Genomic DNA, 24,456 nt, shown 5'->3' with positions numbered 1-24,456 from the left:
TTAGCCCCACAGCTCCTGCCTTCAGCTCTGGGATCCAGGCTTCAATGAGGGGGAGGGGCTGCCGGGGCTTCAGCGGGGTGAAGGCGGCACTGGCGATGGGGATTCAGCCCAGGTGAGGAGAAGGGGCACCAGGTCTTCAGCCCCGTGACTCCTGCCTTCAGGCCCGAGGCAGGCACCAGGGATGGAGGCTTCAGCCTGGGAAGGGGAGTGCCTGGGTTTCAGAAACCCTTCTTTCGGGTTCACACTGGGAGGGGTGATACACACCCCTCCCCCCTTCCCCCCCTCCCCCCATCCTTATCTCTCTATCATAGAGGGATGCCTCTCCTGCCAGGGGTCATGTGTGTTGTAGAAGCAGCAGTGATCTGTATGCTCTGTATGACTACGTATAATCTGTATATTCAAAAGGTCTGTTACACCCCCTCTCCCCTTTTGTCTCCTCTCCCTCTCTGAATACCTGTGAAGTGGCTTTCCCCCTCCCCCTCCCTCCTTGAATGCTTGTGGGATGAATGGGCTGCTTGAACAGCTGGAAGATCAGAAGAGCTCCCAGAGAGACAAGGTGTCTGGGACTCTAATTAGGCAGCACTCACACATCCAGTGCATGGATGCTGTTGTGTATTTATTAGATATTAGAATGGATATTGTCCACATATCCATTCAAGTGACACACTACAAGAAGGATGTGGATAAATTGGAGAGAGTCCAGCGGAGGGCAACAAAAATGATTAGGGGGCTGGAGCACATGACTTATGAGGAGAGGCTGAGGGAACTGGGATTGTTTAGTCTGCAGAAGAGAAGAATGAGGGGGGATTTGATAGCTGCTTTCAACTACCTGAAAGGGGGTTCCAAAGAGGATGGATCTAGACTGTTCTCAGTGGTAGAAGATGACAGAACAAGGAGTAATGGTCTCAAGTTGCAGAGGGGGAGGTTTAGGTTGGATATTAGGAAAAACTTTTTCACTAGTAGGGTGGTGAAGCACTGGAATGGGTTACCTAGGGAGGTAGTGGAATCTCCTTCCTTAGAGGTTTTTAAGGTCAGGCTTGACAAAGCCCTGGCTGGGATGATTTAGTTGGGTTTGGTCCTGCTTTGAGCAGGGGGTTGGACTAGATGACCTCCTGAGGTCCCTTCCAACCCTGAGATTCTATGATTCTATGACACCATCACAGGACCTAATCACATCAGACACACCATCAGGGGCTCGTACACCTGCACATCTACCAACGTGATATATGCCATCATGTGCCAGCAATGCCCCTCTGCCATGTACATTGGCCAAACCGGACAGTCTCTACGCAAAAGAATAAATGGACACAAATCTGACATCAGGAATCATAACATTCAAAAACCAGTGGGAGAACACTTCAACCTTCCTAACCACTCAGTGACAGACTTGAAGGTGGCAATTTTGCAACAAAAAAACTTCAAAAACAGACTCCAAAGAGAGACTGCTGAACTTGAATTAATATGCAAACTAGATACCATTAACTGTGGTCTAAATAAAGACTGGGAATGGTTGGGTCATTACACCAATTGAATCTATTTCCCTATGTTAAGTTCTCCTCACACCTTCTATGGGCCATCTTAATTATCACTTCAAAAAGTTTTTTTTCCTCCTGCTAACGATAGCTCATCTCAATTGATTAGACTCTGCCTGTTGGTATGCATACTTCCACCTTTTCATGTTCTCTGTATGTATAAATATCTCCTGTCTGTGTGTTCCATTCTATGCATCCGAAGAAGTGAGCTTTAGCTCACGAAAGCTCATGCTACAATAAATTTGTTAGTCTTTAAGGTGCCACAAGTACTCCTGTTTTTTTTTTTGCGGATACAGAATAACACGGCTGCTACTCTGAAACCTGTTGTGTATTTGTTTGTCATGGTTTTTGTTGCTATGGCAACTGAGTTAGATTATTAGGGGATAGCCCAGTCTGGTTCGGCAGGTTGGGTGAGCTCTGTGTCTGTAAATAAAATGGTAGTTTTGTTAGCTGTCTGCTGTCTGGCCTCAAGTGATTTCTTCCTAAACCGGCTGCCCCCAAGGATATAACAAGTGGCGACGATGGATGGGATTCCGGTGCTACTCCAGTAACAGAAGGAAGTAGAAGTCAAGGTAAAGAACAAACAAACAAACAACCTGCTTGTTTGCACTGACTGTGAAAGTGAAGCTAAAAATCATGGCTACTCTGACCAGGTCACTGGAACCTTTTGATGAGAATATAGAGCAGTGGCATGTGTATACTGAGCGTTTTGAGCTTTTTGTTATTGCAAATGACATTACAGAAGCGAAGAAGGTGCCAATATTCTTAAGTGTTGTAGGGGCTAAAACCTACTCCCTCCTACGCAGCTTACTACACCCTGTTAAACCTGAGACTAAATCTTAAAGTGACATTGTGGAAATCCTGGGGTCCCATTTTTCCCCAAAACCACTGGTAATTGCTGAAAGATATAGGTTCCACAAAAGAGACCAAAAGGAAGATGAAACATTTGTACAATTTGTAGCAATTTAAAAAAAGCTAGCAGAACACTGTGAATTTAGAGATCTTAAATGATGCCCTGCGTGACAGGTTAGTGTGTGGCCTCTACAGTGAAGCTATATGGAAGCGCCTACTGATAGAGGCTGAGCTTACATTACAGAAGGCTGTTGATACTGCTGTCTCCATGGAACTGGCTACAAGGGAGGCGCAATACATCGGTGCATCCCCTCGCATGCAAAAAGTGTCACAAGAACCAACCCACAAAACTGTGCAGAGTCAAGAATGTTACCGCTGTGGTAAGCTGGGTCACCAGGCATCAGAATGCTGTTGTAAGGACCTGGTGTGTCGACACCGTGGCAAAAAGGGACACATTGAGTGTGCCTGTAAACAAAAGAAAAAGAGGCCTGTGGTCTGGCCGACAAAAAGAGGAACCCTGCATACCCTAGAGCAGACCCAGGATGATCAAGGTGACACCTCATCACAAGAGGAAGTGCCATTGCATGTTTTGTCTTTGACAGTGGGCTCACATGAATAATGGGTAAGCATGGAACTGGACACCAGTGCAGCCGTCTCACTGGTCTCTGAGACTGTGTTTAAAGAAAAGCTACAACATCTTCCGCTTAAGGCAACAAAAACTGTTCTGAAGACGTATACGGGAGAAGCTGTGCCTATGTTGGGCACTATTGATGTTAAGGTGGAGCTCAGTGGACAGGCTGCTAAATTGCCACTGTTTGTGATGAGAGGTAACTACCCAGCCTTAATGGGTAGGTCTTGGCTTGGGAAGATTCAACTGAACTGTGCAGAAGTGCACCGGATGACTAAAGAAGAAACCAGTCTAACCCTTATACTAAAGGAATCACTGTGACATTGAACATTAAACCTGACAGTCCACCAAAATATCTGAAAGCCCGAACTGTGCCATATGCCATCAGGCCAAAAGTTGAAGCAGACCTGGAGCGCCTGGTCACCAATGGAGTTCTAATACCAGTTACCCATAACTCATGGGCCACTCCTATCGTTCCAATAGTGAAGAAAAATGGCTCTCTCTGGATTTGCGGTGATTTTAAAGTCACTGTCAACCCAGTGTTGTGTGCAGAGCAATACCCGCTTCCCTGCATCGATGACCTCTTCGCAGGCCTGTCTGGGGGACAAAAGTTCAGTAAGATTGATCTGAGTCAAGCATATTTATAGATGCACGTCGATGAAAAGTCCCAAGAGCTGTTGACTATTGTGACTCATAAGGGGCTTTATTGATACTGTCGCCTACCCTTCGGAATAACGTCTGCTCCCGCCCTGTTCCAGAAGGCTATGGACCAGATCTTGTGTGGCTTGTCAGGAGTTCAGTGCTATCTGGATGATATCCTGGTCACGGGAAGAAATGAAGAGGATCACTTAAAGAATTTAGAGGCTACCCTATAAAGACTGGAAGAGTATGGCCTACGAGTTCGCAAAGACAAGTGTGAATTCTTCAAGCCCTCTGTTGAATATTTGGGACACATCATTGATTCTGCAGGTCTTCATAAGGCCCCTGCAAAAGTTAAAGCTATTATGGAGGCTCCCCCACCTCGAAATGTAAGCCAGCTGTGCTCGTTTCTAGGACTACTGAACTATTATGGAAAGTTCATCTCACAGTTAGCCACACTGCTAAAACCACTTCATGAGCTCCTTGGGCAGAAGAAGGCCTGGAAGTGGACTGAAGGCTATGATGTTGCATTTAACAAAGCTAAGGATGCATTGCTAAATTCTGAAGTTCTAACGTACTTTGATCCATCCTTACCCCTGCAATTGGCCTGCGATGCCTCCCCTTATGGAGCGGGAGCAGTCGTGTCACATATTATGCCTTCGGGAGAAGAGAGACCTATTGCTTTTGCTTCACGTATTCTAAGCAAAGCAGAAACTAACTGCGCCCAAATTGAATGTGAGGCATTAGGAATTGTTTTTGGAATTCGGAAGTTTCATCAGTACCTGTTTGCGCAAAAGTTTACTCTTCTCACAGACCATCGACCTCTGACGTCAATTTTTGGACCCTACACAGGCATTCCCCCATTAGCTGCTAGTCGTATGCAACGTTGGGCATTATTACTTTCAGCACACACGTATGAAATCAAATATCGGAAATTCACTCTGCACGGCAATGCAGATGGCCTCTCAAGGTTGCCTTTGCCGGTCAAACATCAAGATAGTGCCCAAAAGGAAATCTTCTACTTTGAACAGGTAGAGAATTCACCCATCACTGCTACTCAGATAAAGAAGGCAACTCGCGTTGACCCAGTATTGTCCCAAGTTATGGACCTGGTGATGCATGGAAAATCTCGACAAACCTCTCCGGTCTCACCCAACCTTGTTACCTACATGTCCAGGAGGACGGAGTTATCGGTCCAATCTGGTTGTTTGTTATGGGGGAGACGTGTCGTTATTCCACCACCACTGAGATCACAGATGTTAGAACAGCTCCATTCCGGTCACTGTGGAATAGTGCGCATGAAGGAAATTGCACGAAGCTATTTTTGGTGGCCTGGATTGGACAGTGCTATTTAAGAGAAGGCAAAAGCTTGTATGTCATGTCAGGGTGTGAGGAATGCACCCCAGTGGGTACCCCTACACCCATGGGACTGGCCTGAAAACCCATGGCAACGTATTCACATTGACTTTGTTGGCCCCCTTGAAGGAAGCATGTTCTTGGTGGCAGTAGATACCCATTCTTAAGGCCAAAAGTCTCTATAATGCAGTCCACTACTGCAGAGAGTACTATCCAAAAACTATGAGGACTCTTTAGTCATTTTGTTCTGCCAGAACAACTTGTGAGCGACAATGGACCGCAGTTCATCTCTCAGGAGTTTCAAAATTTTATGAAGGCAAATGGGATACACCACATCACGTCAGCACCATATCATCCATCCACCAATGGATTACGTGAAAGATTTGTGCAGACAATGAAACACGCTTTGAAATCAGCAAGGGGACAACACTCCATTCAAAAGCGTCTGGATACCTTCTTACTTTCCTACAGAAACACACCTCATACTACGACCCAGGCATCCCCGGCCTTTCTAATGATGGGACGACCGCTGCGCACTTGCTTTGATCTGCTGAAACCTTCTGAACCCCAACAAATTGTGCAACATCAGCAGCAATATCAAGTCATCAGGCAGGCACCCAGAGCAAAAGACCGAACCTTTAGCCCGGGACAGCCAGTTTTGGCTCGGAATTATACTTCCAGAGCTAAATGGGTCCCAGCTACAATCATCACTCAAACAGGACCTGTTTCCTACACAGTCCAGACAGCAGAGAATCGTACCTGGCGGCCACATGTAGATCAGCTGTTGCCAGGTCATGCCAGTCCTCAGAGCACATCTGCAGTTGAGTGGTCTGACTTCACCTCTTCTGGTGACACACCGAATAATGAATCACCTGTTCCTGACTGTTCTCCTCCATTACTGCCGGTGGCTGAGATACCCTTTTGCCCAGCACGAGCTGATACCACCTCCTCACCTGTTCATGCTGCGGACCCTGAGCCCATGGTACTTTCGGGTGCAACACCACCAGAAGTTCGCTGTAATCCGCCTAGAGACAGAAGGCTTCCTCATCGGCTGGATCTTTAACTAGGGTGAACCCAGGGCTTATCCAGGAATGGAGGCAGTCTACCCTCCTTCTCTAGTCTAGTGTGTGTTTTATTTAAGGGATGTTCTTATTGGGGGGGGAGGAATATGTTGTGTATTTTGTTGTCATAGTTTTTGTTCCTATGGCAACTGAGTTAGATTATTAGGGGATAGCTCGGCCAGCTTCGGCCGGTTGAGTGAGCTCTGTGCCTGTAAATAAAATGGTAGTTTTGTTAGCTGTCTGCTCTCTGGCCTCAAGTGATTTCTTCCTAAACCGGCTGCCCCCAAGGATATAACATAATGGGAATTCTAAGAGTACCAATTTAGGTCAATGCATGGCATATAAATAGTACTTAGAAATGTGCCAGTCTGAAGCTGCTCAATTTTAATTTGATGACAAAAAATGTGGCATGACAAAAAGGACTCAAAATATGAGAGAGAGAGAGAGAGAGAGAGAGAGGACTACGGCCATAACCAGGTCAGGGTGAGCTGTGGGGGCAGAAAAATGATGTGGGAACAGAGGTGACATGTAAAGCCCCATGCATCAGGGGTTGATCCAGCTAGCCCCCCACAGCCGAGCTAGAGAAGGGTGCATCACCTTCATCCTCTGACTCACTTCAGGAGGCCACCCAACCTGTCTGGATTGGGAACACAACCAAAAAATCTTGAGGGGAGGCATGCTTCACTGTGATATTACCTAATTAATGAATTACACCTCTACCCTGATATAATGTGACCTGATATAACACAAATTTGGATATAACGCAGTAAAGCAGCGCTCTTGGAGGGGGAGGGGGCTGCACACTCTGGTGGAACAAAGCAAGTTCGATATAGTGCAATTTCATGTATAACGCGGTAATATGTTTTGGCTCCTGAGGACAGCCTTATATCAGGATAGAGGTGCAGTATGAAGTATATGAATGAAAAACCCTGCTACAAACAAAAACAAAAACTGATAATATCAAATTATAGATGAACTTTTTCTTTAGTATTACATTTAAATAAGAAGCAAGTTGTGGAACCAGACTCGTTAAGACAATTTGACTAAAATTAAATAACATTTAAGGTATTGAATTAAAACAAAAGTTGTTAGTTCCCCCCCCCCTTTTTTTTATAACAGGGCCTTGTGCTCCTCTGTTGGAAAGTTAACAATAGCACTAACCTGCTGCAAAATTCAGAGTTGGAAGAAAACAGCTTGCTTTTTGCTCCTGGAGGTCACAACCCATGCAGGTCACATATATTTTTTGTAAAGCAGCTGCCCTGACCACTGGTTTTCAATGGAGTTTTTGAGTCCAGCTACAGGGATCCTATTGAGCATGCTCAAAACTGCTACACCCAGTTTCAAAATGTCTGGATGCGCAATGCTAATTGTGCATCTGCCTAGCAATAATGCCCCAGACACAACTTATTCCTCTCCTCGCTTCTCTCTAGATCGTTTACAGAGATATCTCCCTATTTGGCACGTGGATTACACCCAGGGTATGTCTACACTACAAGATTATTCTGATTTTACAGAAACCAGTTTTTGGAAACAGATTGTATAAAGTCAAGTGCATGTGGCCACACTAAGCACATTAATTCGGAGATGTGTGTCCATGTACCGAGGCTAGCGTCGATTTCCGGAGCGTTGCACTGTGCGTAGCTATCGCATAGTTCCCGCAGTCTCCCCTGCTCATTGGAATTCTGGGTGGAGATCACAATGCATGATGGGGCAAAAACAGTGTCGCGAGTGATTCTGGGTAAATGTTGTCACTCAATCCTCCCTCCGTGAAAGCAATGGCAGACAATCATTTCGTGCCCTTTTCCCTGGATTGCCCTGGCAGACGCCATAGCATGGCAACCATGGAGCCCGTTTAGCCTTTTTTCACTGTCACCTTATGTCTACTGGATGCTACTGACAGACGCGGTACTGCAGTGCTACACAGCAGCATCCCTTTGCTTTTGACTGGAATGTGCGGTCAAAAAGGGGACCTGGAAATGTCCCATCAGCACTAAAAGTCCGGTTACCAGAGTAACTGTGATCGGCTGCCCTGCTGAGAGGGCAGGAAGACCAGCAGCTACTCAGCTGTTGATGGAGAGCCTCAGCTGCATGGGCAGCCAGTAACTCAGCTTTTGGGGGAGGCTAGACCCCGGTCCTTCACCTTATGCCCGAAGCCTTGCCCCTCCCGCTCCCATTCTGCCCCCCATCTCTCCCCTCCCCCACAGGAGCCCAGAGCACCCCCACCATGGCCCCCAGCACCAGGCAGCCAGGTGGAGATACCCCATCCCTTGGTGTGCCGGGTGGCCAGCCCTGGAGTGCCAAGCGGCAGCGCCCCCAGCTCCAGTGCACCAGGCGATGTGATCCAAGCGCTGGGCAGGCACCATGGCCACAGCCCCAGCAGCCCCGAGTCCCTGCAGAAGGCAGGCAGGCCAGCCCCACCCGGCCTGGCCCAGCCAGGGCAGAGCGCTGGGAACTGTAGGAGGGGCCTGGCCTTGGGGTGGAGCGTGGGTGGGGCGTGCCAGGCTGTTTGGGGAAGCACAGCCTCTCCTTGCTTATGATGACTGCTGCCCATGCTCAGTGGCAGCTCCCAGGGGCATTCTGCAGCCTGGGGTTGCAGCTCCACTTAAGTAGGGGATCGGCCCAGGGCTGGGGAAGGGGAGTGCCCACAGGTTTGCACTGGTCGTGTGAGCAGAGCGGGCGAGAGGAGGGCAAGCTCTGAGCACACCAAAGTGGCTGCAGAAGGAAGGGGGCAACCCACTATCTGTGGGCCATGGATGTTGGGAGAGGGGCTGTTTGAAGAGCAGTTTATGGTCCTGCTCCATTCGCCTCCCCTCAGCTACCAGAGAGGCCTGGGCTCGGTGCACCACACAGGGCTGCTTCCCCTGAAGGGGTGTGCTGGGCAAGGCAGCCAGTCCGAGTCCACACATGGCATGGCGTTTTGTTGAAATGCATATGTTTCTAGTCCTCCTGGTTGTGAAGAACACCTGGAAAACCTGACTTCCAAAACATCAAACACAAGAAGTCAAATAAAAGCAAACAAAATGCATAATTTAACTCAACAATTCATGATTTTTTTTTAATCTTGGGATTTTGGTGGTGGGGAGCTCATGATTTTTGGATACTTTGGGTTAGCAGTGGAATTGCTAAACAGAGCTGAGAGGACTTTGGAGCTGAGCTGTCGATATAAAGAGTCAGGGGGTAGGAATACAGAGTTTGGGTATTTTTCCCAATTTTATTCAGAAGAAACTTTTTTTTAAAAAAATGGAAAACAAGTAGCATTTGTCTTAGGAATATTCCAGTGTCCTACAGCACTTCGGGTCACTGTGCATGGTCTAGCTGTGACCCTAGAGAAGGTTTCCCATTTTCTTACTGCATGGTCCCTACAGTTGCAACTGGAGCATTAATGACACCTGCCCCGCTGCAGAGTGATTGCTGCAGATGACAGTGTCTCTTCTCCCTGGGACGGTGGATGCTTTAAGATAAAACACAGTAATGTTACTTTTCTGCTAAGCCATCTTAAAACCAGAGAAATGAAGCCAGAAAATGTCCATCTGACAGCACTGCTGTACGTACATCAAGAGCAGTTTTAATGGGCATCTGGGCAGGGAAACACCATCGGCCTCACTTCCTATATTAACCTATCTGAGGCATGCAGTTCAGATTCCTTGTCTCCAGCCTTGGTCTGGTTCTTTTTTGGCTCCCCAGTTAGAAAGAGAGAGCTTTTGGGTAGAGTGCTGGCTGGAAAGAGACTTGGAGCTGGGATCAAAGAAAGTGCCTCCTGTTGCGTTCAGGGAAACACGACTTTGTAGATGTTATGTAAATAAATGGGGTTATATCTATGAACATACCTGTCTCTGTCCTCACTTTCACCTCTCAATTTTACTATGCACAAGACCTAACTTATTGGCTAACTGCTTGGGTCAAAGGAGAACCAATATGTATAATATTGAGAGGGTTAAAACAGCTTCGGAATTCAAGAGTCTCAAAAATCTTTGTAAGTAGTGCCCTGTCCTAGAGTTAATTACTAAAAGTTCTAAGGGATAAATCAGCATTTGTTAGCATAGAATCATAGAAGACTAGGGTTGGAAGAGACCTCAGGAGGTCATCCAGTCCAATCACCTGCTCAAAGTAGGACCAATCCCCAACTAAATCATCCCAGCCAGGGTTTTGTCAAACTGGGCCTTAAAAACCTCAAAGGCTGGAGATTCCACCATCTCCCTAGGAAACTCATTCCAGTGCTTCACCATCCTCCTAGTGGAATAGTATTTCCTAATATCCAACCTAAACCTCCCTGACTGCAACTTGAGACCATTGCTCCTTGTTCTGTCACCTGTCACCACTGAGAACAGCCAAGCTCCATCCTCTTTGGAACCCCCGTTGAGGTAGCTGAAGGCTGCTATCAAATCCCCCCTCACTCTTCTCTTCTGCAGCCTAAATAACCCCAGTTCCCTCAGCCTCTCCTCATAAATCATGGGCCCCAGCCCCCTAATCAGTTTTGTTGCCCTCTGCTGTAATCTCTTCAATTTGTCCCCATCCTTTCTGTAATGGGGGACAGGGTGGTGAAAACTGGACGTAATACTCCAGATGTGGCCTTATCAGTGCCAAATAGAGGGGAATAATCACTTCCCTTGATCTGCTGGCAATGCTACTACTAATGAAGCCCAATATGCCGTTAGCCTTCTTGGTAACAAAAACACACTGCTGACTCATATCTAGCTTCTCATCCTTTTCTGCAGAACTGCGGCTTAGCCAGCTGGTCCCCAGTCTGTTGCAGTGCATAGGATTCTTCTGTCCTAAGTGCAGGACTCTGCTCTTGTCCTTGTTGAACCTCATCAAACTCCTTTTGGCCCAATCCTCCAATTTGTCTTGGTCCCTCTGGACCCTATCCCTACCCTCCAGCGTATCTCTCCCCACAGCTTAGTGCCATGCGCAAACTAGCTGAGGGTGCAATCCATCCCATCATCCAGATCATTAGTGCATAAGAACAGCCAAAGTAATTTTAGGAAAATCGCTGGAAAATGAATGAAACTCCCTCTCTCTGAGATCACTGGAGTTGTTTGCCCCAAACTTTCAGGAGAAGATCTACATCTTGTGCATAGTAAGATTGAGAGGTGAAAGTAAGGACAGAGACAGGTATGTTCATAGATATAACCCCATTTATTTACATAACATCTACAAAGTCGTGTTTCCCTGAATGCAACAGGAGGCACTTTCTTTGATCCCAGCTCCAAGTCTCTTTCCAGCCAGCACTCTGCCCAAAAGCTCTCTCTTTCTAACTGGGGAGCCAAAAAAGGACCAGACCAAGGCTGGAGACAAGGAATCTGAACTGCATGCCTCAGATAGGTTAATATAGGAAGTGAGGCCGATGGTGTTTCCCTGCCCACCTTGTCGTTAATAAAAGTTGAGACTCACCCTGGCGCTTTCCACCCATTTCACGGAGGCATCTGGGGAGAGAATGGTAGTTACACATGGTCACTTGAGTGTAAATGCCCTTAAGGGAAGGCACCTCGCTGAGCACAGACTATAACCCCCCAGCTCCTACCTCTCCCCCAGGCAGGGCAGGGCTCCCCCATGGGTAGCACTGAGCACAACGGAGCCTGAGCAGAGTCGCTAGGGGATACAGGAACAGAAGGATTTAATGCAGCTGTTGAAGATGTTCAGTGGAAACTGTCTGGGTTTCCACAGAGCTATTTTGTCACAAACAGAGGTGGCTTTCGGCAGAAAATTTCAACATTTTGTAAAAAAAATGAGTACCACCAAATTGAAATATTTTGTCCAAAAGCAGAAATATTCTCGTTCAAATACCACCTGGGTGACGCATGGGACTCGTAGTTCCATTGTCTCATGCTGATATTCTCCTCTATAGCTTGAGCTGGCTGGACGGACCTCATCTCCCATGATACACTGCAACCAGGGACTCCCATGATGTACTACATCCCTTCTCCAAGAGGAGGGAAAATGGTGCATCATGGGAGAGCCAGAGAGCCCAGCTCAAAGAGACCAGGAGCATGAGGCATCTGAACTACAGCTCCCATGAGGCACACTAGCACCTGGCTCCCAGGGAAGGGGGTGGAACACTTTCCAATAGGATCTTTCTCTGGAATGTGCCCTTTCCATGAAGGACGGTAAGTGGTAGCACTTTGGCTCAGTCCCCTCAGTCATGGCAATGCAGGACTGGGGATTACAGGCAAAGGGTGGGACAAAGGAGCCTAAGGGACTCAGAGGCATGAACCCTGGGGCCCTAAGAACTCTTTATCCTCAATCCACAAGCAGATTGTTGTTGTAACTCTCGGCCAGACAGTCTGATCTGGGATCTGTCCAGCCCCCAGCCCCCCAACACATTTACTGCCAAACCCCACCTTTCTCCCTCATGTGCACGTGACCCCGGTAACCCCAATATTCTACAAAAGCTCTTACATTCAATATGATCTTCAGGAGTGTTGCTGGTGTCATGCTGGACTCGTTCCCTGTGGAGAGTAATAAGGACAAGGGGGTATCAGTGATGCCGTGTGCTCTCTCTCTGTCACCTTGGTGACACTGAGTCTGCTTTCAGATGTCCAGCTGTGAGGCGATTTCTTCCTATAGCTCATTCTTATACTAGGACCTTATATCTCCATTCAGCTCACACTCAGGGGAAGGGCAGCAGGCCCTACTTCTGGGTAATCAGGAAACACGGTCGCTTCACCCTTTATGCAGGGAAAGTCTAATAAAGATGAGACTTGAGCATCCTGTTCTACTTCAGCAAAATGGCCAAGAAACTAACTAACCAAAACCCCACTAGGTCAGCTTGGGGGGGGGGGAACCGAAAATCCCTGACATCTCAGGACAGAAGCTGAAGAGAACTCCATCGTTTTCACAAAGTTAGAATTGGTTGTCATTTTTCAACAGAATTTTTTTTCCATGAATAATAGTTCAACCAAAATCAAATGTTGGCCAAAACCATCTTATTTAATGAAATTTTCAATAAAAGGACAAACAAAATGCTCATTTCGTTTTCTTTTGAATGGACATTTTGTTTTGTTTTGTTTCATTTTCAATTATTTTGTCAGAAAAAACAACATTTTTGGTGAAAATTTTTCAACAAAATTGTTTATTTGAAATCTTTTCATTCAAATAAAACTGGAATTTCGGCCAGGGCTGCTCACAATGTAGAAAGACGGAATGTTTATTGTTAAGGCTCAACTCTGCACAGTGTGGAAATGCAGCTTCAGAGCCCCACTTCTGGCCCAGTCGGCTAACCAGATCCCACATACCAGGAGGGTGGAGGGAGGGAATATTTGGGGAGAGGCAGCTAAGGAGCCCTATAGATGGGGGGCAGGAGGCAGGCAGAGAACATACATTGCTGGGAGTCAGGGGAGACGACTCCTGGTGCTGAGGTTCTGTGTGTCGTGTTCCCCCTACCCCCACCAGTTTTCTTGGCAGAGTCACTGCCCTGGGACCCCAGGCTGGACCGGACACTGGCAGAATCTGGAAAATGCCTCTAGTCTCCCCATTCACCTTTCCCGTGGACTCCCTGGTCTCCCACCTGGCTCTCTCTGCCCCACCCCCAGGGCTGGCTTCTCCCCCTATCATATGTGGCTGGGCCAGGACCATATAAGGTCCTGGAGTCCCTCTCGGGGCAATGTGCAGCAGATGAATCAGCTCCGAGCTCCGGGCTGTGAGGCCGGCATGGGCCAGGCAGAGCTCAGAACAAGTGTATGGGCTCCGTGGCCCTCAGAAGGGCAGTAGTGGGCCCAGTGGGCTGCAGAAGGTCACTGGGAAGTCAGAGGGGGAGGGGAGCAGGAATCTGGGGGAGCCCTGAGTGGCAGGTTCTGGCTGCTGAGCAATCGGGAACGACCCTTAGACACTCTGCAGGGTCCCTGCAGAGTCTGTGTGTGGCGAGTGGGGGAGGGAGCCCTCAAACCCCCCTGACAGGGTGGTGGGCAGACAGTGAGCCAGCAGCACTTAGCAGCTCCAAGGAACTGGGGGAAGCCTGGGGTCCAATGAGCTGGTCCCCCTGGGCCGTGCTGCAGAGGCGATTGGCTCAGAGTCCCTTCTGCACAGTGTGTTGTTCACATGTATGGTGAGCTCTGAATCCCCATGGGCATCCCTGCTGCCCGGCTCTCCCCAGCAGGTGGGGGAGCGCTACAGCTGCCCCATGCACAGACCTGCACCGAAATCACAGCTGCTGTAAGGTAACCCACTGTGGCTGTTTTGGGGCGAGTCTGTGTGTGGACGCGCCGAGCCTGGCACTAAACCAGATGCAGCCAGTGGAGCAAACATTGGGTATTACTCACTGCAGCTGGATGGACTGGAGACCCTTGGTTCCCAGCCAGGCCTGGCCACTCCCAGCCCTGCCCCAGAAGAACAAACCCAGTTCTAGGGAACTGGCTGCGTCAGTCGATGTTGCTTAGTAGCCGACCAGCCCCTGAGTGTGAAGCAGGGTCACTTTCATTCTTTAAAACAGGGGTCTCAAACTCAAATGACCCCGAGGGCCGCATGAGGACTAGTGCATTGGCCCGAGGGCCGCATCACTGACACGCCCCCTTGCTGCCCCTGGCCCCACCCCCAATCCACCCCTTCCATGAGGCCCCGCCCCTGCCCTGTCTCTTCTCCACCTCCTCCCCTAAGCGCGTGCAGTTTTAATAAATATATACACTCAGTAATGCACCTCACTCAAAGGACAAAACACGCACTTAGATTTACTGCCTAAGGCTCTTGGAGGGAGTTTGGGTGGGGGAGGGGGTCTGGATGCAGGCTCTGTGCTGGATGCAGGCTCCAGGCTGTGGCAGGGGGTGGGGGTGCAGGCTTTGGGACGGAGTTTGGGGATAGGAGGGAGTGCAGGGGTGAGGGCTGTGGGGCTGAGGGCGAGGGGTACATGATGCAGGAGGGGGCTCAGGGCTAGGGAAGAGGGTTGGGCTGTGGGGTGAGGGCTGTGGATGAGGGGTTCATGATGTGAGGGGGCTCAGGGCTAGGGAAGAGGTTTGGAGTGTGGGGTGAGGGCTGTGAATGAGGGGTTCATGATGTGGGGGCGCTCAGGGCTGGGGCAGAGGATTAGGGTGCGGGGGGATGAGGGGTTCATGATGTGGGGGCGCTCAGGGCTGGGGCAGAGGATTAGGGTGTGGGGGGATGAGGGCTCTGGCTGGGGCTGAGGATTAGGGTGCAGGGGGATGAGGGGTTCATGATGTGGGGGTGCTCAGGGCTGGGGCTGAGGATTAGGGTGCGGGGGGAATGAGGGCTCTGGCTGGGGCTGAGGGTTTGGGGTTGGAGAGGCTCAGGGTAAGGGAAGCCTGCTTTGCCAGTACTGGCGGAGGGCAGGCACTAGGACCCTGCACCCTAATCCTCAGCCCCAGCCAGAGCCCTCATCCCCCCACACCCTAATCCTCTGCCCCAGCCCTGAGCGCCCCCACATCATGAACCCCTCATCCCCCCGCACCCTAATCCTCTGCCCCAGCCCTGAGCGCTTCCCTTCCCCCCCCCCCAGCCCGGCCCCGGCGGGTCCCGCTTCCCTCCCCCACCCGCCGGCCCGGCCCGGCCCGGCCCCGGCCCCGGCGGGTCCCGCTTTCCCCCCCCCCTTACCCGAGCGCGTCTCCGGCGGTCCCGCTCAGAGCCGCGTGGTGAGGGGGCGGGGCTGGGAGCTCCACGCCGAGCGCAGCGCTCAGCCCAGAGCTCCCAGCCCCGCCCCCTCCCCACGCGGCTCGGATCGGGGCGGGGCTCAAGCGCTCGGACGGAGACTCGGCGCTCTATGCGCCGAGGCTCCAGGAGAGGGGCGGAGGCGGGAGCCTCCGCTTTTCTCTTGGGGGCCCCTGCGGAGCTCCCCTGGGGAGCTCCGCGGGCCGCAGGGAAGAGCTCCGCGGGCCGCATGTTTGAGACCCCTGCTTTAAAACATCTCGGGGACGATTTTCAAACACGTTCACTCTGCTGCAGGTGAATTTGATGCAAACACATCGCTTTGGTAAATCCTTTCCTTAAAGTGTCTCCTCCTAATCCCCAGACGCCATCCCGACCAGGGAATCCATCCTTCCCTGGCCTTTTCAAAAATTCCTCCAGAACAGACTGACACCTCCTGCATCAGGAGAGCTGAGTTACTCAGCTGCCGGCCCTTCTGTGAGGCAGAGAGAATGGACCCAGACAGAAAATGAGATAGGAGAGGAAATCTCCTCCTACCTTTGTTCCCTTGGTAGAGATGCAACTGGAAGCAGTGAGACAATGTGATCAGAGATGAGGACACGTTTTCTCGTGGGCAGAGAGAGAGAGAGAGAGAGAGAGAGAGAGAGAGAGAGAGAGAGAGAGAGATGGAAACTGAGCGACATGGCCCAAATTCATCATCATATTGATGCAGAGCCTGTTGCCGCTGTCTGATTCCTAGATTGAGACCATATAGGGGGCAGGGGCTGTCCCTTTCATTACTGATCTGTGCAGTGCCTGGCACAGTGTAGGCCTGATTCCTGATTGGGGCTCCAGGGCATTACAGTGACATACCTAATAAATAATGTACAGCACCTAGCACAGTAGGGCTCTGATCCCTGACTGGGGCTCCAGGTTGCTACTGCAATAGAAATAATTAATCACAATGATAATCCCTTTCATCATCTCTTTGATCTTTCTTTCCAGCCAGCCTCCCAAAACCACAATTTCACTGTTTCTTTGATCATCTCTCTTCCCCCATCTCAGCAGACACACTGGGTACAGGGGATCTAAGGGGTTGTCTCTGCCACGTCTGTCTGTACATTTACTAACAATTCTTGACCTCACTCTCATACCCACCTTTCTTTCCAAGCAGATAAAGCACCACAGCCAGAACCACGACGGCAGGGATTGTAATTCCCAATAGCAGGTTTAGATCCAGCCCTAGGAAAAAAATATCACTGTGAATGGCCTCTCCAAGCAGCCACCGGCAAGTCCCCAGTGGCTGGAGCTGGCTGAGTCCTGTGGTAAGTGACCCCTCATGTCCTCATGAACATACCCAGGGAACTCACCCCACAGTTATCTGCAGGATGACTTTATTCACTGTTCTTTTGTGAGTAAAGCTTGTTGAAGTTTTTCCACATTTTGTTTGTTAAACTTTTTTTTTTAATCCAAACACAGTTTAACCGAAATCAAAATCTTTCTCACAAACAGTTCACGTGCATGGGCCTTCTTAGTCTTTCCACAAAAATAATTTTGAAATGAAAGAAAAGATTTTGTTTTATTTTGAATCGACAGTTTTGTTTCATATTGGTTTTCAAAATCTAGAAATGGAAGGAAAATGTCCGTTATCTTTGAAAGTGAACAAAGCAAAGCTATTTGTGTTTCTGACATTTTTGTCACACTTTGGTCCTGAAAACCCCAAACAAATGAAAATGTCTAGTTGAAACGAGGCCAATTGAATTTTTGTTGTTGTTTCATGAATATATTTTCATGAAAACATTGAAATTTTCCATAACAAGTTTTGAATGAAATAATTTTGTTCACAATTGTTTGTGGCAATAACCCTGGTTTAGCAGAGGGGATCTGTGAGCTCCAGATGAAACTCTTTCCCATCAGATCCGTTTGGGATTCCCCCTTTGAAAGGGCCATTTTCCTGCCCTGCAAAGATGTTTCCAGACTCAGCAATACTGGTGAAAGCCTGGAAGAGCTTCAGGGAGAATGCACCGCATTGGACGAGCCTGTCACCCTCTTGTGTTGTTGTGTTTCCTCTACATCCATCATCATGGCGATCACACTCAGACTGGGGGTTCCCCAGCCCAGAACCCACTTTTCCCTAAATACAGTTCCCAGAATAAAGAAACACTTCAGACGCATTTACCTTGTGGGGAGGAACCCCCGACACCGCCGCTGCTGGAGTCGTCACCTAGGCAATAAATACACAAGAGATCAGAGCAGAGCATGGCCCCACTCCAGGCCCATACGCTGCCCTAGCACAACTGCACCATGGGCAATACCTGGCTGGTGGCCGTGCTGCTGAAAGGGGCCTGGGGTTCGAGTGGGTCACACACTGAATCTGAGTCAGCAGTGTGAGATAGTTGTGAAAAGGGCTAACGTTGTATGTAAGACACAGGAGGTCATTGTCCCGCTCTGCTCGGCACTGGTGAGGCCTCAGCTGGAGCAGTTCTGGGTGTGACACTTTAGGAAAGTTGTGTAGAAATTGGAGACTCCAGAGGAGAGCAACAAAAATGATCAAAGGTTTAGAAAACCTGACCTAGGAGGAAAGGCTAAAAACACTGGGTATATTTTGTCTTGCGAAAAGAAGCCTGAGGTGGAATCTGATAACAGTCTCCAAATATGCTCATTTCAGTTATAAAGAGGATGGAGATCAATGGTTCTCAGTGCCCACTGAAGATAAGACAAGAAGCAATGGGCTTAATCTACAGCAAGGGAGGATTAGGTCAGATAGTAGGAAAAGCTTTCTACCTACAGGTTGTGGAATTTCCATCACTGGAGATTTTTAAGAGCAGTTTGGACAAACACCTGTCAGGGATGGTCTAGATAATACTTAGTCCTGCCTTGAGTGCAGGGCACTGGACCAGATGACCTCTTGAGGTCCCTTCTAGTCCTACGATTCTATGATTCTATAGGGCTAGTGAAGCTGTGGAATAGGCTTCCAAGGGAAGTGTGGAATCCATGTCATTGGAGGCTTTTCCTATCAGGGATGGTGCAGGTTTACTTGGTCCTGCATCAGTGCAGGGGGCTGGACTTCATGACATCTTGAGGTCTCTTCCAGCCCGACATTTCTATGATGTTCCCGTTCCCCAGCTGTCTGGCTTAGGCCGTCTGAGCTGAGATGGGTGAAAATCATGGAAGTTACTTGTTAAAAATTTTGAACAAAGATGTTTTGTTAGAAATTTTTCATTTCAGATTTTGATGAATTGCAGGATTTGGATTTTCAGGGGGTTGTTATTTAATTGTTCTCGGTCTGCCATTCATCCAACTGTTTGGTCTGATGCTGAGTTACTGGGCTGGGCTGAGCTGGGATATGGACACACACACACACACACTTACCGGTGACTCTTAGGCGCTGGGCAGGGCTGAGCTGGGATCTTTTCACCCAGTTCTTACTGTCCTTGATCTCGTACCCACAGGAGTAATTCCCAGAGCTGCCCCCAGATACCACATGGCTATAGTCGTAGATGGCCTTCTGCTCCAAGCCCCTCTGGGACAAAACCTCTTCCCCGTCTTTGCAGAAGATGACGCCGGTGACCAAGAACTGGGACAACACAGAGCACTGGAGCTGCATGGAATCCCCTGGCCGGGCAGACGTCTGGCTCAGGTAGAGGGTGGGGGCAGGGAGAGCGCCTGGGAAGGGGAATGGGTCAGAGCTGTCAGTGGAACGTTGGTGGCGACCAACCTGTTGATCGGGCAGGAGATAAATGGCGCATGGTCTGTGCCACGTCTCAAATGTAGGCTCTGATTCCAGTGCAGCTGGGCAGACAGGGGGAAGAGCTCTGTCTGGTGAACAGAAGCCTTATTCCCTGGGATCATTTGGGTTATGGAAGAGCCTGGAGACTCAGCTGGGCTGGGTGCCCATTGTCTGGTGCTGCACACTCTCCTAGTATAAGGAGTCCCGATGCAGGCACCCAGCTGCCCCAGCTGGGGCAGTAAGGCCAGGAGAGAGGCGAACCCTCAGATAGGCTGGCCCTGGCCGCTGGGGCTGTCTAGGGCATGGCCAAAACCTTGGCCTGTCCCCTCAGCCAGGGCGATGGGACCCAGCTGTGAACTCACAGGGGAATTGTTGCTGCCACTGGGCATGTCTATATCTGCCCAACACGTTCCCTGCCCCAGCAGTGCCCCCTGCTGCTCTCTTGCCCATGCAGCCAGCAAAGAAATGGCTCTGCCAGCCCCTGCTGGGTGTGGCTCCCTTCCCTGGGTCATACGGGAGCTCAGCCTGGGTTATATAATGGTCCCTTCTGGCTGTACCCTCTCGAGCGCCGCCTGCCCGCCCAGGGCGGACTATTAATGGTGCTGCTGACATTTAAGAACGAGGTGCAGGCTGACTCTATATGGGGGGTGAGCTATAGGGGAGAGACCTGTGCCCGGAAGGGGAGCCAGTGCATAGGAAGGTAAATTCCATGAGGTCAGAGCTGTGGTGTTCTCTGCTTCTCAGGGCCAGTGCCCCGGGGGTGAGACGGGCTGTGAATGTGACTCTCTCACCCATATGTCACAGTGGCAGGGCCGGCGCTTCCATTTAGGTGACCTAGGTGGTCACCTAGGGCACCAGGATTTGGGGGGGTGGCATTTTGCCACCCTCGGCAGCAATTCTGCAGCGGGGGGTCCTTCACTCGCTCAGGGACCCACCGCTGAAGTGCCCTGAAGACCAGGAGCACGGAAGGACCGCCCCGCCGCAGAATTGCTGCCAATGACCGGGAGCGCGGAAGGACCCCCGCCTAGGGTGCCAAAAACCCTGGTGCTGCTCCTGCACAGTGGCCCTGGGTCAGAGCAGAGCTTAGAGGTAGCAGGACAGGGAGGGATTGATCAGGAGATCCACTCACCCTGGTCAGATCCCACAAAGCCCCATCTGCCTTCCTGAGCGATTTCCGCTGACACCACAGTGAGCAGCCCAATGGGTGGTGGCTGGACACTTGGACAGGGAGAGGTAAATGCAATGGGCAGATTGGGGACAGACAGACAGACAGACTCACCAGGAGCTGAGCAGATCTCCTGGCTGCTGGGACTCAGCGCTGGGAACAGAAAGGTGCCGTGTGGTTAGTGCTGGAGATAAAACCTTCCTCTTTTCTGAGGTCCCTCTGCAGGGACAAAAACTGCCTTTAATAGAAGAAAAATGTTGATTTCTCTTTTGGTGAAGAAGCAAACCAGGCAGGATGTTAGATCTGGGGCACGGCAGGTTCCTCGCACACACAGACCTTGGCTGAGCTGGGGCCGCCTTTCTCTTTAGCTCTCTAGAGGGCCAGATCCTCAGCTGGCATAAACCAGCATTGACTCCAATGGAGCTACACTGATTTACACCAACTGGGGATCTGGCCCAGTAGCTCTCACACTCAGGGCTTGGCTACACTTACAAGTTGCAGCGCTGGTGGAGGCTTTCCAGCGCTGCAACAACACCCCGTCCACACTTGCAGGGCACAACCAGCGCTGCAACTCCCTGGTTGCAGCGCTGGCTGAAAACCCATCCCGGCAGGGGTATAAGGAGTGCAGCGCTGGTGATCCAGCGCTGCCCAGCAGGTGTGGACACTCACCAGCGCTTTACCTGTCCTCCAGGGAATAAGGAGGTATCCCAGAATTCCTGTTCAGCCACTCTGCACATCAGTTTGCACTCTACTGCTCTTGCCTCAGGTGACCCGCCCTGTAAATGCCCCGGGAAATTTAAAAATCTCCTTCCTGTTTGCTGCAGCCAGGTGTGGAGTGCAATCAGTTTTAATCAGTTACAGGTGACCATGCCTCCACGCGGCAAACGAGCCCCAGCATGGAGCACTGGTGAATTGCAGGACCTCATCAGTGTTTGGGGTGAGGCATCTGTTCAGGCACAGCTGCGCTCCGGCCGTAGGAATTACGATATCTTTGAGCAGATATCAAGGGCCATGCTGGATCGGGGCCATGATCGGGACGCAGTACAATGCAGGCTGAAAATTAAAGAGCTGCGGAGTGCCTATTACAAAGCCCGAGAGGGGAATCGACGATCCGGAGCTGCTCCCACGACCTGCCGTTTTTACAGGGAGATGGATGAGATACTTGGGGGTGACCCCACTGCCAATCCCAGGATAACGATGGACACTTCTGAGCAGGCTGGGGGACAGGAGGAGGAGGCGGAGGAGGCGGCAGAGGCGGAGGCGTGGGGGGGGGAGGAAACCGCGAGTGAAGCTCCTGGCATGGGGGAAGAAACCGCAGATTCCCTGGAGGCATGCAGCCAGGAGCTCTTCTCAAGCCAGGAGGAAAGCACCCAATCGCAGCAGCCAGCAGTTGCAGAAGGACAAGCAGAGGAGCGTGTTACCGGTAAGCGGCTTTTATTTTCTGGGTGAAATGTTTCTGGAGAGGAGGGGGGGTTATGGATGCATGCATGCCAGCCTCTAGATGTGGAATAGCCCGTTGATGTGGTCTATCACGTCGCGGTAATCTGCCTCAGTTATCTCAGCAAAAGCTTCATCCAGAGCGTGGGCAATATGCCTGCGCAGGTTTATAGGCAGAGCCACTGTGTCCCTTGTCCCAGTGACGGTGACGCGTCCGCGCCACTCTTCTGCCAGTGGTGGGGGGACCATTTCTGAACACAGGCAAGCCGCATAGGGTCCCGGGCGGAATCCACATTGCTCTAAAAGAGCCCCCCGCTGTTCCCTAGTGACTCGCAGTAGGGAAACATCTTCCAGGATTAAGTCCTGTGAAAAATGTTGGGAGACTCTTTAGTGAAGAGATAGGGAGATAAGATCACCCCTGCATCTGCATCTTCATTTCACTCAAACCCTCTAGCACTCCAGATTACCCGAAGCAACCAGCTCCCCTCTATCACCCAAGCCCCACTTCTCCCCATATAAGCACTGCTCACTCACCATGTCGTGGCTTCTGTAGTGTTATGCGTGTGGGTAAAAGAATGCTTAAATAAGAACTCACTCCCTCAGTGTAACAATTCATGTCTGGAGATAGTGGATACAATGCTGCCCGTGTTAAATGTTGTCATTTCTGTTTCTACAGTGACCTTGACTACTGGACTGCCCAGATGTTCAACATCACAGAGGCTTCAAAATTTGAGAAAAAATCCCCGAAAGAGCAAAGAAGACATGCTGAAAACTGTTCTTAATCAGTCTGCTCGAGAGAGTAAGGACTTGAAGGATTGGCGAGAGAAAGAAAGCAGGACACGCAAGAGAAATGCAGTGGCCAAGAGGAAAACCACGGAGCGGCTGCTAAGCATCCTGGAGCGCCAAGCGGAGTCTATAGAGTCACTCGTTGCCATGCAAGCAGAGCACTACCGTGCTACTCCCCCACCCGCCCCGTCCTTTGTGCCTTGTGCCCCAATGTCAGCTCAAACCACCTTTCCCCAGCATCCAGGTTCTTACCACCACCAGCTGCCTCCAACACCTGTATGTTCCCCAACCAGCCCTGATACCTACCACCACCCTTACCCTCTGCATTCAACCCCCATCACCATGCAGTATATGAACCCTGAAGTGCAGGATTCATTAAACAGCAATCCAGACAGGGCATATGCAAACTTGTGACTGTACAGTTCACCAACCCACACCCCTGCCCTCTTGTGTTCATGAAATGTTGTGTGTCTGTCTGTCTGTCAAGGAAGTTTTTTTCTTTTCAATAAAACAATTCTTGGCTTTGAAAACAGTCTTTATTATAGCAGATAGTGAAAGATACCTTAGCCCAGTAAAGAAAGAGGCACTACAAATCATATTATTATTATGGATAATAGAATAACAGTGTAAGCAGTGCAATTCACTCCCATGCAAGGCAGCAAACATTATTGTTGGCTTTCAGCCTCAAATTCTTCCCTCAAGGCATCCCTAATCCTTGTAGCCCTGTGCTGGGCCTCTCTATTAGCCCTGCTCTCTGGCTGTGCATATTCAGCCTCCAGGACTTGAACCTCGGTGGTCCATGCCTCACTGAATGTTTCACCCTTCCCTTCACAAATATTATGGAGGGTACAGCAAGCGCATATAACCGCGGGGATGCTGCTTTCCCCCAAGTCTAGCTTCCCATACAAGCAACGCCAGCGGGCTTTTAAACGCCCAAAAGCACACTCCACAGTCATTCTGCACCGGCTCAGCCTGTAGTTGAACCGGTCCTTGCTCCTGTCAAGCTTCCCTGTATAGGGTTTCATGAGCCAAGGCAGTAACGGGTACGCGGGGTCTCCAAGGATCACAGTGGGCATTTCGACATCCCCTACTGTGATCTTCCTGTCTGGGAAAAAAGTCCCTGCCTGCATCTTCCTGAACAGGCCACTGTTCCGAAAGATGCGTGCATCATGCACCTTTCCAGGCCAGCCTGTGTAAATGTCAATGAAACGCCCGCGGTGATCCACAAGCGCCTGGAGAACCATAGAGAAATACCCCTTCCGATTAACGTACTCTGATGCCAGGTGGGGGGGGGCCAGAATAGGAATATGCGTCCCATCTATTGCCCCTCCACAGTTAGGGAAACCCATGTGTGCAAAGCCATCCACAATGTCCTGCACGCTCCCCAGAGTCACGGTCTTTCTTAGCAGGATGCGATTAATTGCCTTGCAAACTTGCATCAAAACGATTCCCACGGTCGACTTTCCCACACCAAACTGGTTCCCGACCGACCGGTAGCTGTCTGGAGTTGCCAGCTTCCAGATTGCAATAGCCACTCGCTTTTCCACCGTCAGGGCAGCTCTCAATCTTGTGTCCTTGCGCCGCAGAGTGGGGGCGAGCTCAGCACACAGTCCCATGAAAGTGGCTTTTCTCATACGAAAGTTCTGCAGCCACTGCTCGTCATCCCAGACTTCCATGACGATGTGATCCCACCACTCAGTGCT

The sequence above is a fragment of the Mauremys mutica genome, chromosome 15 (genome assembly GCF_020497125.1).
Source record: "Mauremys mutica isolate MM-2020 ecotype Southern chromosome 15, ASM2049712v1, whole genome shotgun sequence".
Taxonomy (NCBI): domain Eukaryota; kingdom Metazoa; phylum Chordata; order Testudines; family Geoemydidae; genus Mauremys; species Mauremys mutica.
Note: the sequence above shows the minus strand (reverse complement) of the source record.